Source organism: Polypterus senegalus, chromosome 7 (assembly GCF_016835505.1).
Source record: "Polypterus senegalus isolate Bchr_013 chromosome 7, ASM1683550v1, whole genome shotgun sequence".
In the NCBI taxonomy this organism is placed as follows: Eukaryota; Metazoa; Chordata; class Cladistia; order Polypteriformes; family Polypteridae; genus Polypterus; species Polypterus senegalus.
The window spans coordinates 108,120,065-108,138,577 of record NC_053160.1 but is presented as its reverse complement, the minus strand read 5'-3'; the positions used below and the strand labels follow the sequence as shown (position 1 = coordinate 108,138,577).

Below are 18,513 nucleotides of genomic sequence, written 5' to 3'. Positions count from 1 at the left end.
GTAATATTCATAAATAATAACAATATACAAAGTGCATTTGAGTATTGGCAACTGTACCACCTGATTAAGTGGTGATGTGTAGTTTCAGATGGCACACAGGCTTGTTTGTTAACTTAATTAACCTCCAGTTAAGGCATCATTGGTGCTCAGCTTTCTTCAGAACAGGATGCAAGCCTGGTCAATATGGCTGCTGAACTGTGCTCTTCATTGTATTGTCTTCACCATCAGAGGTTAGTAAGAGATGCTTCTTTCAAATGTTAGTAAGAGAGAGATACACCATCATCATCAAAGGTTAGCAAGAGAGAGAGAGTGTGAAGTTAAACAAGTAAATTTATAGATGTTCTGTCCAACCCCTAGAGCCAATAGGACTTCATGGTACTTAAAAGCTTCTGATACAAGCCAATTCCAAACAGCCATGCTTCAGACCAATGGAACATCTTAACACCTGCCACTCCCCAAGACCATATGTTAAGGAAAAGCTTGGCTTTCTTGCGCAGGTTGAATGACTTTAGCAGAGAAACACTCGCCAAACTGGTTTAAGGCACATCCTCTCCCAATTCTGTCATAAAATTCAAAGAGACCCATTCCTAAAGTAAACACTAAATTGCATTGCTTTGCCTAAGTTACAAATAAAGACATACAAAATATTTATCAAGTTATATACAAAATCTTACATCACAACACAAGTGGACATTGGCATTCACCTCTGATTTAGTATCAAGGTCACCTCTGCAACCTTACGTGCATGTTTGTGTACAGATTTCGCATGCTACATAATGTAAAAGCAGTGACACAGATGAGCAGGGACACTGCCCGGCCAGGGCGCCTGGACAGTCCCCTAGTTGGACGATACTTCTCAGCCGCCACGAGAGGGCAGCCGCCCAAGTCTGTTTGGGGGCCACGTGAAAGGAGCTGGGACGCTCATCGTTATGGAAGAACGTGGCCACCGCCTGGGGGTGCACGGACAGTTAGGGAATCCTGGATGGCAGCACTTCCGCCACACCAGGAAGTGACGTCAGGGGGAGCACCTGGGGCTCATCCGAGTCATAATAAAAAGTGCCGCCTCCCTCCAGGAGACGAGCCAGAGTTGGGAGGAAGGAGACGAAGCTTGTGAGGAGGAGACAGGAGGTCAAGAGAGAGAAAGAAGAAGAAGTGAAAGAAAAAGAAAGGAAGATAGTTGGTGAAAGAAGGCATTGTGGTGCAGTGAGAATTAATAAAGAAGTGTGTTTTGGACATTCTGGTGTTGGTCTGTTTGTGTCTGGGGGTATGCTTTCCACAGCGTATATGTTAACATCACTTCAAGTCAATTTTCTGCAAAGAAATTTTGCAAATGTTTGTGTTGAACACTTGATTAATAAGAAATAATTCATAGTAATTTCATACTGTGTTATATCCGTCTGTATGGTTTACCAATTGAGTATCATTTATATGTTGAAATTTTTGTGTTTTTCGAGGCTCATGTTATATTGTTCAAATGTTTATTTTGATTAATCTTTGCTGTATAGCATTTTTAATGTTTAAACACTGATTTTGTTGGAAGCACCAATACAATAAATACAGTGATCCTTCGCTATATCACGCTTCGACTTTTGCGGCTTCACTCCATCGCAGATTTTAAATGTAAGCATATCTAAATATATATCATGGATTTTTCGCTGGTTCATGGATTTCTGCGGACAATGGGTCTTTTAATTTATGGTACATGCTTCCTCAGTTTGTTTGCCCAGTTGATTTCATACAAGGGACGCTATTGGCGGATGGCTGAGAAGCTACCCAATCAGAGCACATATTACGTATTAAATAAAACTCCTCAATGATATAAGATATGCTTCCGCGCGGAGCTTCGCACACTTCAAAGCTCTAACAGCCCGTATTGATTTTTGATTGTTTGCTTTTCTCTGTCTCTCTCACTCTCTCTGACATTCTCTGCTCCTGACGGAGGGGATGTGAGGAGAGGGGCTGTTTGCACAGTGGCTGTTTACTTAGAAGATACGGATGCGCCTGTAAAAAATGCTAAAAGACTACCTTCACATTGATCCCTTCAATGTGGCCGCGGTGCTTCCCATACTTAAAAGCCCAACAGCCCTATTGATTTTTGCTTGTTTACTTTTCTCTCTCTCTTTGACATTCTTTGCTCCTGAGGTGCGCACTCCTTTGAAGAGGAAGATATGTTTGCATTCTTTTAATTGTGAGAAAGAACTGTCATTTCTGTCTTGTCATGGAGCAAAGTTTAAACTTTTGACTAAAGGGTGTTATTTCATGTCTAGAGGGCTCTAGTAATGTTAAAAAACTTATTTAGAAGGTCGTAAACAGGTTTTCTATGCTCTAACTGCGAAAATATTAGATTTATAAATAAAAAATCCTACTTCGTGGAAATTCATTTATCTGTCTGGAGCGGATTAACCGTGATAAACGAGGGTTTACTGTATAACTGTGCTGAGAATATTAATAAACAGTGTGGATAGTTTCTAAGGGCTTAAAATATATAAAAATAACCATACAAACATTTGGTTTCTACTTCGCGGATTTTCACCTATCGCGGGGGGATTCTGGAACGCAACCCCTGCGATAAAGGAGGGATTACTGTATATGTTTAATTTTGTCAACCATTTACATTTTTATTCCTGTGAGTGGTTATGTAGGTAGGGGCCCTAGTGCACTGCTTTGCCCTGGGGCCTATAATGCTGTTAAGACGGCCCTGCTGCAGGTGGCAAAATTCTGTCTATAAATTGTATGTGCCTGAGATGAAATCAATATGGCTGGTAGAAAATAAAAAGCCCAGTATGGGAGATTTTTGAATGCAATATTGAAGGCATTCTTTATAAGTACATTGTCAAGGAGCGAGATATGTTGTGTGGTATAGACATTTAGAGTAAAAAAAAACCTTCAAACCTTAAAATTCACCTAAATTTAACTACAAATTGGCCCATTCTGGACAATAAAAGGAAACGGTAAAAAGTGGCAACAATCAGTGCACATTAGTTCAGCATAAATGACAGACAATAATTTAAAAATTAGACTGACTGTAGATGTCAGTGGTGTTTTGAGACAATGGAACTGGAAATTCACTGATCTGGAAGTGTAAAAGGTGACACACAAACATTGGTGAATCTGCCTTCTTCATATCTCACCGTCACTTGAATTATTTTTTATTCAGTTTTATTGAGTGTTCCTGCTCACACTTAATTAGTATGCACCTTATGGTCCATGATGTCAAATAACTTATTTTATGACCTGTATAGTACATTTTGGAAAACATTATTCATATTATTTATATTCAGTGACATGCAAAGGAAAAAATAATACAGAGAGGTCAGTTCCGCGCTATATGCACTCATCAGATTCAAATGTTAACAGTTCACACACACCCAAGGACCGTCCTTTCTATGTTTAGGACATGTGTACCTGTTGCAATGTACACACTTCTCTCTGTGCTGTGGTTACTGAAGAGGCACCTAACACTGACTTTGAGTTTGCTTTCCTGGGGAAGCGGCGGTTTTGGAACAGAAGCATGCCGATGTTGCATCCTCTTTTGCTTTATCCATTGCCTTTTCTTGTAACAAGCAACGATGAAGCTCCTCTGCAAGTTGAGCAAAGTACACTCTTCTTTTCTCAGTGCTTACCGTGCATGCCTTGTACAGTACATGCGCGCGGATCGCCACCAAGTCAAGCGTGTTATATCACACAGCAACTGGCCACCTGCATGCTCCTGCCGCACTGAATGAATGATCCAGTGTAAATAAAAGCCAGCTTCTTCTGCTGTTAAATGGGAAAAGTGAGAACAGGGTGTGTAAACAATTTTGTAGCACCCCGACAACTTATAATGGATTAGTTTAGATTAAATAAAAAGATTAGTAGAGGGCAAAGGTGAATGTATAAAATAAAGACACCAAGTGATATTACACATTTTTTTATTGCTAGAAACTGAAGACTATTTAAGAAAGCTCATACCATGAAACATGAACAATTTGATCAGAGTAAGTTTACAAATAGCTTTAAAGATATGCGTGAAAACAACAAATGGCATTCGCCAAATAACACATTTTTAACTCAATATGAATATACACAAAACTTTTCAAATCCTTTGTGATATAAAAAACAAAGATATTCACTCTTGAACCCCTTACAACTCCTTTTACATGACCAAAGTTTCATAAAAAATATTTTAAATTCTGTCTAGTTTCCAGATATAAACCACAACATACCTGCAGGCAAGAGAACACCCTAATTTAACATATTAAATTAAACCAAGAGAGCAGCAACTGTCAACCCTGCTTCCTGAAAGAAGGAAGAAACATATCACTCTAATAATTAACTTACAAATAATTTATCAAATAAATTTACCACTGTACTGATCCACAAGCAGCCTTATTAACACTAGAATTACCAGAGCCTACGAAAAAACGCATAATTCCGGCCCACCTTAAATCCCTTCACACCTCTCCATCAGCGTCTTTTCTCTTGTAAATGTGTCAATCAACACAAGCAGCCTACTATCCCATCCCCCCACTGCCATAAAAAGGGCAAAAGTTCTCCCACCAAAGCCTTGATTATCTGGGAGTGAGGTACCTGGAGCTGTATAGGGAAAATAATATATCATTATTTGTAACACATGCATTTCCATGTGTGTTCCGTGTCTACGAAGATCTATGTAAATACATTGTTAAAACAAAAACGTTTTTTATGTTTTAGTAATGACAAAATGTAGACATGAACTGTATAATGTATGAAGCCTGAAGTCCAACTATCAAATAAACACTTTCACAAAAGGTGCAAGTATAATATGACAGCTTCTGTGGTGCAGCAGTAAGACCTGCTGACTTCTAATCATGATGCTGCTGGTTAAATACTGGTTGCCTCATAAGTTTACTGTTTTGAGTAGTGAGCTGCTCTTATTTTTAATACTATACAATAAAAGCATACATTTGATTTGTGTCTGTAACCGCCAATGTTAATTTTTAGTACTTGTAAAAGTTAGCGTGTTTTTTCACTTTTATTGTTTCAGTTATGATCACGATACAAAATTAATTTAATATACTTCATGTGGACATTTCAAGATTTTATCTTCATTTAAACAGTATCTTTAGATAAAGGCAATATAACTAAAAAAAGTGGTAATTTGATTTTGCAGCCCAATAGCGGGTATTACCCTGCAGGGGTGGCTCTAGGCTCGTGGCGGCACTGGGCAGAGAAAGACTCGGTGACAACAGAATCATTATCACACCAGCCAACAAAGGAGGCACAACTGTCGTATTAGACAAGGAACAATATACCACAGCTATGGATGAAACACCAACACTTATCAAGAGCTGAATAAATGACCCAACAAAAACCATGCTTAATAGAATAAACACTACGGTGACCAAACTCCGAAATACAGTAACAACCACCTGGATGCACAGAATTATTACAAAATGAAATCCAACAATGCTAACTGCCCTGAATTTTACGGACTCCCATAAATACATAAAACGCCACTGAAATTCAGACCAGTAGTCAGCCTAATAGACGGACCATCTTACAACTTGTCAAAAAGACTTATTCAGTTACTCAAGCATTTAACTTATGACTCTGAATATTCGGTGAACAGTGCCGAGTTGGCATTACAACGCCTGAAGGATGTATCCATCGCCGAGGACAACGTTATGGTCTCATTTGATGTTGTGTCGCTATATACCATGATTCCGATTCATCTGGCCACAGAAACGCTATTAATGAGACTAGGAAGTGACTCCACCATAGAAACAAGAACCAAACTGTCCACTAAAGACATAATACACCTGATATCACTTGCCAAAAAACCCACTTTCATTTCAATGGCAAATACTACATTCAAAAAGATGGCATGCCAATGGGATCGCCGTTATCAGGACTTCTAACGGAAATGGTAATGCATTGATCTGAAAACATGGCTCTATCCCAAGTTCACACCCAAAATTTGGATACGCTGCATAGACGACACATTCGTCATACTAAAAAATGATCAGCTGAATGAATTCTACAACCACATCAACACAATATTCCCTGCAATCCAATTCACCATGGAAAAAGAAATAAACCGACGCATCAGCTTCCTGGACATCTACATTGAAAGAAATAATAACGCCACCCTGACCACAAGTGTTTACCATAAAGGATGCTACATAGACAAGATATTACACTTCGCCAGCAACCACCCGGTATCTCACAAACTGAGCTGTGTTAAAACTCTATTCAGAAGAGTCCACACCCATTGTAATACGAAGGAGGCAAAAATGAATGAAAGACGCTATCTCTTCCGTCTTTTCACTTCAAACGGATACTAAAAAAATTTATTAATTGAAGCCTACACAGAAGACGCCAAAAAACTCAGCAAACAATTGACTTGAATCAGAACCCCCACCCCACCTGGCACTCACTCCCTTATCACCACAAGGTGTCTGAAGGTGCAGCACGTATCCTGGCCAGGTCAGGCATCAGAATAGCACACAAACCCACGAACAATCTGCACATGGTCCTCTTCAATGCTAAAAACAAGAAATCAACAACAGAAACACGAAACGCAGTTTATAGCATTCCATGCAGTTCTTGCTCAGCGGTAAACATAGGACAAACATCAAAAGAATCGCAACATATATACAGGAACACCGCAACGCCGTCAGAAGAAAGGACTCACGATCATTGATCGATATGCAAACTAAATCAACAGGACATGCATTTAACTGGGACAATGTACAAGTAAAATTTAAAGCCAGTACTAAAAGTACCAGAGAGCTGGCTGAATCTTGGCTATCAAATGAGAACGCCATCAACAGACACTTGGACATAAATCCAGCATATGCAAACTTAAGAAGAACATGTTCAAAATAAATAAAACTTTACAACCAATACCCCCGATCACACTGACTTAGCCACCTCCCCGCCCCCAAATAATTTTTTGTTATATATTGCCTTTGATTCTTGTAAGTCTAAGCATTATCCTCTGATGAAGACCTCTGGCAGGGGTTGAAAGCTCAGGAATAAAAACTACTTTAAGATCGTGATTCATTTTCTTCCTTTGTGGATCTCCCGCTGCAAATATATATGGAGCATTGGGCAGTGCTGCTGCCTCGCAGTTAGGAGACCCGGGTTCGCTTCCCGGGTGCTCCCTGCATGGAGTTTGCATGTTCTCCCTGTGTCTGCGTGATTTCTGAAATGATGTACACTTGTAGATTTAAAAAGATAAAACTAAGCCATGATGATCATATTTTAAATGCTTATTTCACTCATAGGAAAAATCACAGGTATGTTCAAGTTGGGCGACATGGTGGCGCAGTGGGTAGCGCTGCTGCCTCGCACTTAATAGGCCTGAATTCACTTTCCGGGTCCTCCCTGCATGGAGTTTACATGTTCTCCCCATATCTGCGTGGGTTTCCTCCGGGTACTCCAGTTTCCTAACACAATTCAAAGACATGCAGGTTAGGTGCATTGGTGATTCCAAATTGTCCTGTGTGTGTGTGTGTGTGTGTGTGTGCATGCCCTGCGGTGGGCTTGCGCCCTGCCAAGGGTTTGTTTCCTGCCTTGCACCCTGCGTTGGCTGGGATTGGCTCCAGCAGACCCCCGTGACCCTGTAGTTAGGATATAGCGGGTTGGATAATGGATGTATATATACAGTATATATACATACTGTTTAAATGAACATCAAATCTTGATATCTCCACATATATTAAAAAACAGAAAAAACATTTCATCGGGTCTGCTTACTTTTTGAATGGACTGTACATTTTGTGCAATAATCAATGGGTTACTGGGCACCAAAGCTAAATGATATTTTAGCTGTGCACAAAACTATAACCAGCAGAGTCCCTGTGAAAAATCATGATAGATCATATTAGCCACCCAGTTTATGCAATAATACTCTAGGATCTAATGTGGCCTTTACCAGTAATAACATTCAGCTACAACTGCCTGGACCCTTTCAACTTATTATCTACTGTAGGTCTCCTATCTCTATGCTCCTGCCTCTAGTCTACTGTTTAGATTGCCTATGTATCGTTACATACACACTCTAATAGAGCGCTCTGAAGAAGTATCCACCCCAGTCATAATGCGGTATGAAGGTTGCAAATAATCTGGTTAGCTGAAGGCCTCAGGGAGCCTCTGACAAAATGCAACCTTTTTTGTACTCTCAGTGTAAAACTACAACCTAGACAAAAATGCCCATATATACTCACCAATTACATGGAGACATATATGCATTTCTCTTTATTCATTCTTTGTCTGTGCTTCAGTTAACCTTGCCAGGGCTGTGGGAAGTTACAGTCTATCCCATTTGCATGTAGTGCATTTCTGTAATTCCAGTCTATAACAGGGCAGACCCTCGCCCCGTCAGGTTACAGATTAAGTCAAATTGTTAGAATAATCTATTTAAGTTAATACAAAATTACAACATTAGCCCTGTTCTATGAACTTCACCAGTTACTAGTTACTAACATGTTATTCTTTTCACTCATAGACTAATTATTACCAAATGAATATCTTCTTCCCCAGAGACTACTTAATTCTCTGAGTGCCTAGAAGGCTAGTTATATCTTTTGAGATTCACTTCAGTCCATGCCTCAAACTGAAATACATCAGTTAATAAAGCCCTTACCGTGAAGAACAAGCCCAATTCTAGCTCCTATTGCTTGTGCAGCATATTGATCTCACATCAGCCTCTGTCTTCATCCAATTCTTAGCTGGATTCTTGCCTCTGAAATGAAACTGCTCAGTCAAAAAACAATCAAGGGAAGGGCTTGTACTGCTAGAGACACAGATCAAGCACTCTGTTTCCTTGCACAATCTATAAAGAATTACTGAACTAGCATACCACACAGCCCCCACCCCGCCCACATTTCTACCTAATATCAACTTCCTGCAGGCAGTCACAAACAAGAACTAACTCATTCCAAAAAAATAGAGGAGGTCTTTGGCCTCGATGAAAATAGAGGATCAAATGCTTCTCAAACAATTTTCACTAGGAGGTAATCAGTTGTTGTGCTTTTGATAAAGAGAAAGAAAATATGTGAGCCACTTAGAGTCTTTCAGCAAGTCATTTGTGTGATCTGAATCCTTAACCTTGAAATCTGTAAACCTCATTGAAACTGCTGCCTGAAAGAAAAGGAGCACCACTTGCATGCAGAGTCTGCACCTATGCATAAAGGAGAATTGCTTGTATTAAAAAGTGCATTAGTTGCACATCAACAGATTCTGCTTTTCATTAAGAGGAATTATCTCCCCTTGTGAGAAATTTAATAGAAAATATGTGTGAAAATGTTTCTGAAAATGGGCCAAACTGCAGCTGCAGCTGAGTCACTCTAAGTACTAGACAAAACTGAGAAATTCTTTCTATAAATCATCCATCCATCCATTATCCAACCTGCTATATCCTAACTACAGGGTCATGGGGGTCTGCTGGAGCCAATCCCAGCCAACACAGGGCACAAGGCAGGAAACAAACCCCGGGCAGGGCTCCAGCCCACCACAGTCTATAAATTATATGCCTTCAAACAGCACAGTAACTCAAGAAGCTTTACATGCAGCCAGTAAGATGAGAGACCCTGAACATTACGTGAAAGGCCACTAGCTGGAGTCTGCTGAAGAATATCATTATAATAACAAAATCCATATGGAAAACACAACAGCCAGCAGAAGCTGTATTGTTTTATGTACCCCTCCCACAGACTAGGTTTATTGCAAGCAATATCTTCAGCACATTAAGATAAGTGGACAAGCTCACAGTTTGCAAAGGATAAGATTTAAAGCATGACTTCATTTTTATTGCTCCACCATGTTCTTCTTACCTTCTCTGTTTTCTTTTCAAAGTTCGTTACTTATCCAGTTGGTTGTTAATGTGTCAGCAACCTGTCCAAAATCCAAAAGTTTAATTTTTAAAACAAGTTTTATTTATACAGATCACACTTTTAAACAGACCTGAACTGGTAGTCTTTTAGATAGGCATAGTTACAGCTTTAAGACATAAATTATGAAAAAGCCACACCACAGCAGATTAAATATGTATAGAAATCTTACATGAATATGTAGTACTAGGGTGTTGTACCGTGTTAGCCATTATGAATGTAGAGAAGAGCCAAGCAAAATGACACCTTTTATTGGCTAACTAAAAAGATTACAATATGCACGTTTTCGAGGCAACTCAGGCCCCTTCTTCAAACTCTCAGACTGACACAGATAACCTGTCAACAGAGCCACATTGTTTTGAAAAACTCATCACAAACTTCAAAGGACTGTGTTGGACAGTTATCTTATCCAAAAATTTCTTGACCATACATTGTTCTTCTCTCTCTTGTTAAATTAATCTTAGCCTGAGTGAACCTATTAATTTTTTACATTTAAGATTTTTCCTTTAAAGATTTACCATTGTTGTTTCTTGTCCTAGTGTGTGGATATAAACACAGGAAACTTCAATTTCTGTATTACATCTTGCCTGAAGAAGGGGCCTGAGTTGCCTCGAAAGCTTGCATATTGTAATCTTTTTAGTTAGCCAATAAAAGGTGTCATTTTGCTTGGCTCTTCTCTACATTACATGAATATGAAAAGATTATGTAGACTCCACACAGACAGTGACCAGGTTGAAGTTTAAACACCTCGGTAAGTAGAGTGTATTCTTGTGGGTGTTAAAAAAAAAATGCAGAGTTTTATTCATGATTTAAGTCTCCTTTCCTTTTATTTATTTTCTTGTCTTTCAAATATAATTCTGTCAATTCTGTTTGTAGACCCCCGCGAAGTTGCAGTTCAGGGTTCGTGGACTTAGTCGTTAGCGGATTTTTTTCTTAGAACTAAACTATTAATTGTTAGCGGAAAGCGCAAATATCCTCTGCAATTTTTTATGGCTTTTTTTCATGCCAATACTGTGCTGTAGAGAGAACAGGAAGCAACCGCTGAGGGAAATGCGGTTTGGGATGGTGAAAGTAGCCAATCCGAGAGTGTTATTCATTTCTCCTTGCTGCTGATTGACTGCTGCCATGTCACATGTCTCCTGGTTTATGGGTTTACCACCGCTTAGGGAAACACAGTTTGGGATGGTGAAAGTAGCCAATCTGAGAACGTTATTAATTTCTCCTTGCTGATGATTGACTGCTGCTTTGTGACACATCTCCAGTTGAGTGTCCTTGTGTTTTCCATTTTGTTATTGTTTTGTTATTCTTAAATGCACACAATGTTGCCGAATCTGGACCTTCTAAGGCTTCTGGAACTGAGCCTAAGTGCCAGAAGAAGTTTAAAACACTCCAGGAGAAGGTTGAACTATTGGATTTGCTCCGGGAACTAAAAAGTCATGCTGCAGTAGTGCGCCACTATGGCATTAATGACAGCACCCTATGCTACATAAAGAAGAATGAAGCAGCGATCTGGAGTACCGTATCTATAAGTTTCTGTGATAGTTTTAAAAAGGTAACGACTGTAAGGAATAAAAATATTGTCAGGATGGAATCTGCCTTGGCACTGTGGATCACCGACTGCAGGAGGAAAATCCCCTTGGACTGTAACATTATCCGTGAGAAAGCAAGGAAATTGTACCAGCAGTTCACTACAGGAGACAATGTAGCAACTTCCTATCACAATGTTCCTGAAACCTATAAAGAAAAGTCAGCATGAAACCCCACCAGAAGAAGACCCATACAAAGATACAACTCCTCCTGAAGTGCCTGAAGAAGAAGCGCCACCCAAGGAGTTTTAAATCCTGTGCATCATACTGCACAGCTACTTCATCATCATCATCATCAATATCATTTATCATTGGTGAGTACCCATACATTTTACTGTATTATAATTAAATTAAATTATTATGCCTTTATTCTACTTATAACAAAGAAAACTACAGTGAATACCAAAGAAAACACGCTTGCATGAATTACAGTACGTGGTAACGTACGTTCCAGTACATGGAATTACAGTACGTGGTAACATCGATATTTTACATTCTAGCACCATGGGAGATATAACAGTACAGTACTGTACAGTATACGGGTTTACCTTTACATTCTGATTTTAGGTAATGTATTAAGGTAATTTTTTAGGTAATGTATTAATGTATTAAGCTGAGTTTGCAACGGAATTAAAGTGCTTTATGGGCACATTGTATTTAAGGTTGAAACTATAAAAATAGGCATTTAAAAGGCATTTTTTAACCACATCCAAAAGTCGTGGTTTTTCATAATTCGCGGGTGCTCTAGGAACGTAACCCCCACAAATTTTGGGGGTGTACTGTATACCTTTTAGGTCTTGTTTATATGTCTTATTCATTACAAGCCTAAAGGCATATGTGGGTCCATCCCAGACCTTTATATGTCCCAAACCACAACTAGCAGTGCTTTGGCATTGCACTATCTTCTTCTTTTCTTTGGGTCTCATTTTTAATTTGCAATTGCTGATTTTTTCATTATGGACTTTGCCTTGTTAAAAGTTAAGGGTTATTGGTTAAGGTTTATGGACTGGATTTGTTTGCATAAAGGTTTGCTTTTTACTTGCAACTTTCTTGCATTCATTTTCTGTTTTTGCAGTTACTGTGTATTTTTAATCTTTTTGAATAAATCTGTAATATTTTAAAGGAAGATTGTTTAGTTTTCATAGGCCAGGGATTTTCATAGTTTATCTTCTTTCTTTTGTGAATATTTTTATATTTGAAAGTGTTAGCCTTATTTGTTGTCCTGTGCAGGATGGGAAGCTTGTAATGTGAGTTTTGGGCTAGGCTGCCTATGATAAGGCCCATTCTGTGGTAAAGATCTGTAGTAAAGGTTTTTGTGCTTTGTTGTGACAGAAAATTAACATAACACTGTGATGTCTACTAAAAAAATTCAGCTTGACTCCTTGTGAAATGCTGGATGCTGTCATCATTGCTGTTTAACTTTACAGTACCATGCACTTTTTTATCCTAACTACATAATAACACCAGTCTTTCACTTACAGTATCTCCTTGTTAGATGCCTTGCCATGCCTTTGGCATCTTCCTTTTTTAATGAGTTTTTAAAGATTACAAGTAGTTAAAAATGTAGCTGCTAGAGATGTTATGTGACAACATAGGGTGGGATGGTTGTGTAACTCAGGTACTCTTCCTAGCCTTAGAATAAATAACCACAATCTCAGCTTTTCATGCTGTTTATTCAATAAAGGCATGAACACATTTATAAATTATATAACATATATGTAATAATATATATTAAATCGTGTGCTCCATGAATCATTATATGAGTTGTTTGGACTTGGTTTGGCACTGGAAGTTTGAGCCATTTTGCAAGAAACACACCTTAGATCTACATATACAGTATATCCAAAATATGCATATTGAATTGTCACAATGGGTGGCACGGTAGCGCTGCTGCCTCGCAGTTAGGAGACCCAGGTTCACTTGCTGGGTCCTACCTCCATGGAATTTGCATGTTCTCCCCGTGTCTGCATGGGTTTCTTTGGGTACTCCGGTTTCCTCCCACAGTCCAAAGACATGCAGGTTAGGTGGATTGGCGATTCTAAATTGTCCCTAGTGTGTGCTTGGTGTGTGTGTCCTGCAGTGGGTTAGTGCCCTGCCTGGGATTGGTTCCTGCCTTGCGCCTTGTGTTGACTGGGACTGGCTCTGGCAGACCCCCCATGACCCTGTGTTTGGATTCAATGGGTTGGAAAATGGATGGATGAATTGTCACAATGTGGTAGTTTTCTGTGCTTTGACATAAATGTGCAGTTACTCCACAATTTACACATTACAGTTCTAGATTCTGGGTGTAATGAGTTTTGATGCATGTCACATTTTCTACTGAAATAGCCTCATTTGTATTTATCTAAATAATCATGTTAACCCTTTTTACTTGCATTAACTACATAATTAAGAGAATTCTTTGATTTTGGTATTTATCTTAAATTTATCTTTTTAATGAATAATCAGTGTTTTTGCAGAATTCTCCTATATCGTCATATTCTGTAATCATGGTTCCACCTTCAATATACTAAATTATTACATGGTTAAGTTTCTTACTGTAAGAGATTTATTTTTCTTTTCCGATTGGCACAAATATCACTCTTGCATAGATTAGGTTTTGTCTTCCTAGCATACATTTGTAACATTATTTTCTCTCATCATCAATTTCAATCTTATGAAACTGCCCAATGTGGAAGTTTAATGCAATACTGTTAAAGGATAAAGATTTTTGTGACAGCTAAACTGAAGGATTTTTGCATTTCAATTGTGATTTGATATGTGAACCTGAAATTCCTTTACTTTATAAGGGATAACTTCAGTTCTTTATGTTGGAACTTAAATAGCTGATCTGGTAGCTAAACTGAAATTTTTAGAAATTGTCATACTCAAAACTCCTTAATTCAGCACAATAACTAACACATACTTGTTGATATTCTATTAATGGTTAAACAAACATAGTGAAAATGCAGTTTCCTGTGAAATTCACAATTTCCTGTCTAATCTCAAGCCTTCTAATTAATCCCTAATAGAAGCAGCATGGTTGGATGCCTCTGTTTCTTTAGAAGTGTTGCAAGACACTATTGAATCAATGAGAAACGCTAAAGCCCCAGTATTAGATGGTCTGCCACCTGAATTTACACTATAATTTATTTATTCTGGGAACAACTTCCTTTCTATTTACTTGACATGCTTAAGAAGGAGATATTATTGACAACTGAGACTTTGTCGTAGTTACAGGCCATTATCCCTTATAAATTCAAAAGTTTTCATCTGGAAACTGCTTTGACAAATTTATTGTATCTATATGAGACTGGTTTTATGTGTTTCAAATTAGCAGAGGATCATATGAATAGATTAGTATGGTATTTTACATTGTGCTTCTGGGGCCCACTCCTTCACAGCTGTCATTAGATATAGACGATTGTGTCAATTATGGCTATGAGTGCACGGTTTTGGATCAAATGGAATTCAGAAACTTTTTACTGAAAATTGTTTATATAAAAATCCTTCAGCTGTTGTTTTGACAAATTCAACAAATATCTTTTTCCATTACTTTAAACGCAAAGTTGACCACTATCTCTTTTAATTTGTAGAGATTAACATTCTTTTTAATTCCACCCTATATTATCATAAATTACATAGTATGTAAAGAATTCTATTATTGTTTTTATACAGTCAAAAGTTTTCCACTCCTCCTTGCAATGTACTGTATATGCTGGGATCAAGGGGAAGCAATGAAGACTAGATGAGGAGCTCTTCAAACTTCATGGAATATTCTTTTTTTTTCCCAGAAAAGGTACAAGGAATTTTTGGTAGTATATACACCTTTTAAGGACATTTGAAATCCCAAAAGTACCGCCTTGTGAAATTAGGAGAGAGACTGAAAGCATGCAAGCAAGCAAAAAGGCAGGAATAAAACTGAGAAGAAAACACTGAAGTTTAGGGATACCACTAGATAACTGTTATATGCAAAAAACTTAGGAAATAAGATATCCTTTCTTATGAGAAGCTGTGAATTTCCAATCTCTCAAAGGGCTCTTTTCTGCATCCGTATGCTCTTAAAAAGGAAGTAGCACATGGAAAACGTAGAATATAGGATATAGACTTTTGTTAAGACTTGTTTCAGTAAATCTTCCTCATTTCCTAGAAATGGAACAACAAGTCAATGTGTTTTAGAAAGGCAAAGCTCATCTGGAGAGGAGCAGAGGAGTAAAAGTATTGTAGACTGTTATTTGTGGAAGGTGCTATGACAATGAAGTAATCATTTGAACCTGGGACTTGTTGTAGTTCAGTTTCGTTTGTGGTTTTGCGGCTCTGATATGCCCCCTACAAGTCACAATGTTTATTTTCTGACTGGATGTGGCCCATTGGGATGACAATGCAAAAATAATCTTACTATTATATTTGAATGAACATGTAACTACACAGTGTAGTGTTCTTTTAACTGTAAAACACATTCACTTGTCAGCTACATGCTGTTAATAGTGTTTCATAAAGTAATGCTTGATTGATCAATTGATAATTGAGACAATTCAGTTACTGCCAGGCAGTGAAGACTTGTAGAGACAGCATTGGTCTTTAAACTACAAAATTCTAAGGTTAAATCTGTGATTCTCTCAATATGTGATCCTTCATAAGTTACTTGATTGTATTAAAACTGTAAAATGCAGTTTTGAATAACTATGCTCTGTTTATAAACTCCACTTGCATAGTCATAGAAAGTGTCTGTTTATAGCTAATATTGGCTTTCAACCAATTAGCGTACGGTGTGTACAACACTTGATTTGTGTCATACAGTATGTATTTCACACTCCACATCTGGGATAGTGATACTGGGATCCTTGGAATCAATGGATGGAAAGATTATGTTGTTATATTAGTCAGCACAGCACAGACATTACTGTGGAATTCCCTGTTAGCCTAAGTCTTCATGATCTTCAATAATTATGTCTAACATGTCTTTGATGAGTTTTTATTTTATTCTTCTCTGTTGTCAACTGGCCATAGTTCAATGATAATGTTAATGGACTGATAGTTTTTATTTTTATGTTAGTCAATTTGGAATTTTTTTTTTTTTTTGTGGAAACAAATATGTGTTTTTATGTATATTCATTATGTAATTAGTATTTTGTAAAGTTAGTAATTCCTTTAAACTGTGAACTTGCTACATCGCTCTGAGCATGCACTCAGTAAAGTGCACCATACAAAACTAAACTTAATTGAATCGAATAATATTATGTGCACAGGACATGTCTTCAGCTAATGGCTTCTTTCAGTGTTTATAGATTAAACCTAGGTTAAACAGTTCGGATGCACTAAAAGAGAGTCATTTACCGATTGATCAGTAACGTGATGTGCAGCACATCAGAAAACAAAATTATGAAACTACTGTCAAAAATGCTAGTATAAGCAATTATATAAGCAAGTCAAATGTCCTACCTTGTTGTAGATAATGAAATCATTCTTGTCATGTTTCTATTTGATGTCAAATAACAGCAACAACTGATGAGCTAGGGGAGATTTCTTCCAGATGAGGTAACAGAGCACTTAGACTGTCTAGTAAATGCCATACAATGTCTTTGTCTAAACATTAATGCAGTGGTACAGGAGTTGCTACATAGAGCCTGCATCATCTCTAGTGTATGTGTTATTTGTATAAGACTTCTTGTTAAGAAGGTAACCAGTAGAGATTATCTCACTTTCTCTGAACTTGAATTTACTAGGCTTCTACTCTTATTTATGTGCATAAACCTTCCCTAATGAGCTTCACCGAGCCAGAATGTCATTTTCTAAAGTTACTAAGTAGCAAATAGTTGCTAGTTTGACCCCTGAAACAACTTAATGCTGGTGGAAAGAGCATGGTATTAGTGGGAGTCTGAACCACCTTTCTGGTAACACAGAAATTGTGAGCAACTATTTAGGAGGGAATCTTCATCTTCCATGTTACAAGAAGGATACTGAAGATCTTTGCTGAGGCATATGAACAATGATCTGTTAGCTGTTTTTGTGGACAGTGTGCTTCAGTAGTGCTTTACTGATGTGAACTTAGCTAACACAAATACTAGTTTAGCCATTTAGGTTTTGTCACCATTGCTGAAAAAAAAATCATCTGCCTCATTCACCCTGCCTTGCCATACTGGCAAGTTTATCTGTTATCTTTGGTTTTATGATCATTGGAAGTTTACTTGCTAAGCATACTGTGGGTATCAGTGAATCATCAGTCCTCATGTGTGAAGCAAACATGTCATTGATATTGCAGTTTATACAGGTCTAGGCATTCTGTAAATGTTACAGAAGACACATAGACACCATTACGTTACATATGTTACATAGACACCATTAAGCAGACTTTGCAAATTTTGGTAAATTTCAACATTTAGCAGGCAGATGAATTTTACCTGCCTACCACACACAATAGCATTCTGTGTTTCAGCAATAGTTAGTATACTTCACACAGTATCAGACAGCAAAAATCTAGACAAAACAGCCCCTCCTGCATCAAATTTTTAATTCAACTGAAAGATGTGCAGCATTATGTTAAGTGTGACAAAAACTTGTTTAAAACTTAAAACTTAAAACTGTTTTAAGATTAAAATTGACTCTCTAATAGTAAAATGTTATTGCAGGGCCCACACTCACTTTTCATTTACATTCAAATTTTTTGATTGATAGTGTCTGTCAAATAACAAAGACGGAAGCCATGACCAGAGCTTATCAAGCTGCTGAGGCATGCAAAACATGGGCAAAATAATTCCATTTGCCATCGCAGTTACAATACTCCTTTGAAACAAAACATCTGCTCTTCTCCGAAGAATGTTAGAGCAAGGAAGTGCTTGCATGGAAAAAGTTACAGGTCTTTTGTTAGCTTTAAGGAACTTTCTTTAGATTATCCATTTGCAGATAGTGGCTGTCAATTCCAATATTTGAGTTTTTTTCACACAGAATCTATTTATTTCAGTTTTAATTCATTGTGTACATGGTCTTGAATTAGTGTGTCAGATAAATACCAAGGTTACAATTGTCTGATAACATTGTTAGAAATGTATAGCATGTATTACATCTACCTATCAATATCAGAGAAGTTCCTT

At 37.8% G+C, this 18,513-nt stretch overlaps 1 protein-coding gene across 2 annotated transcripts in view; it reads right to left on the bottom strand.

The window, feature by feature from the left end:
- Positions 1-18,513, bottom strand: part of LOC120532774 (phospholipid-transporting ATPase ID-like) — a 193,959-nt gene that overhangs the window by 161,989 nt on the left and 13,457 nt on the right. The window contains exons 2-3 of one of the 2 annotated variants that reach the window (XM_039759146.1): positions 9,801-9,861; positions 8,612-8,710 (exon numbers count right to left, since the gene is read on the bottom strand). The gene's annotated coding sequence lies outside the window, so the exon portion shown is untranslated. Of the gene's footprint in view, positions 1-8,611; positions 8,814-9,800; positions 9,862-18,513 lie in introns of those variants that run through there. The other variant, XM_039759147.1, reaches the window with a different exon arrangement.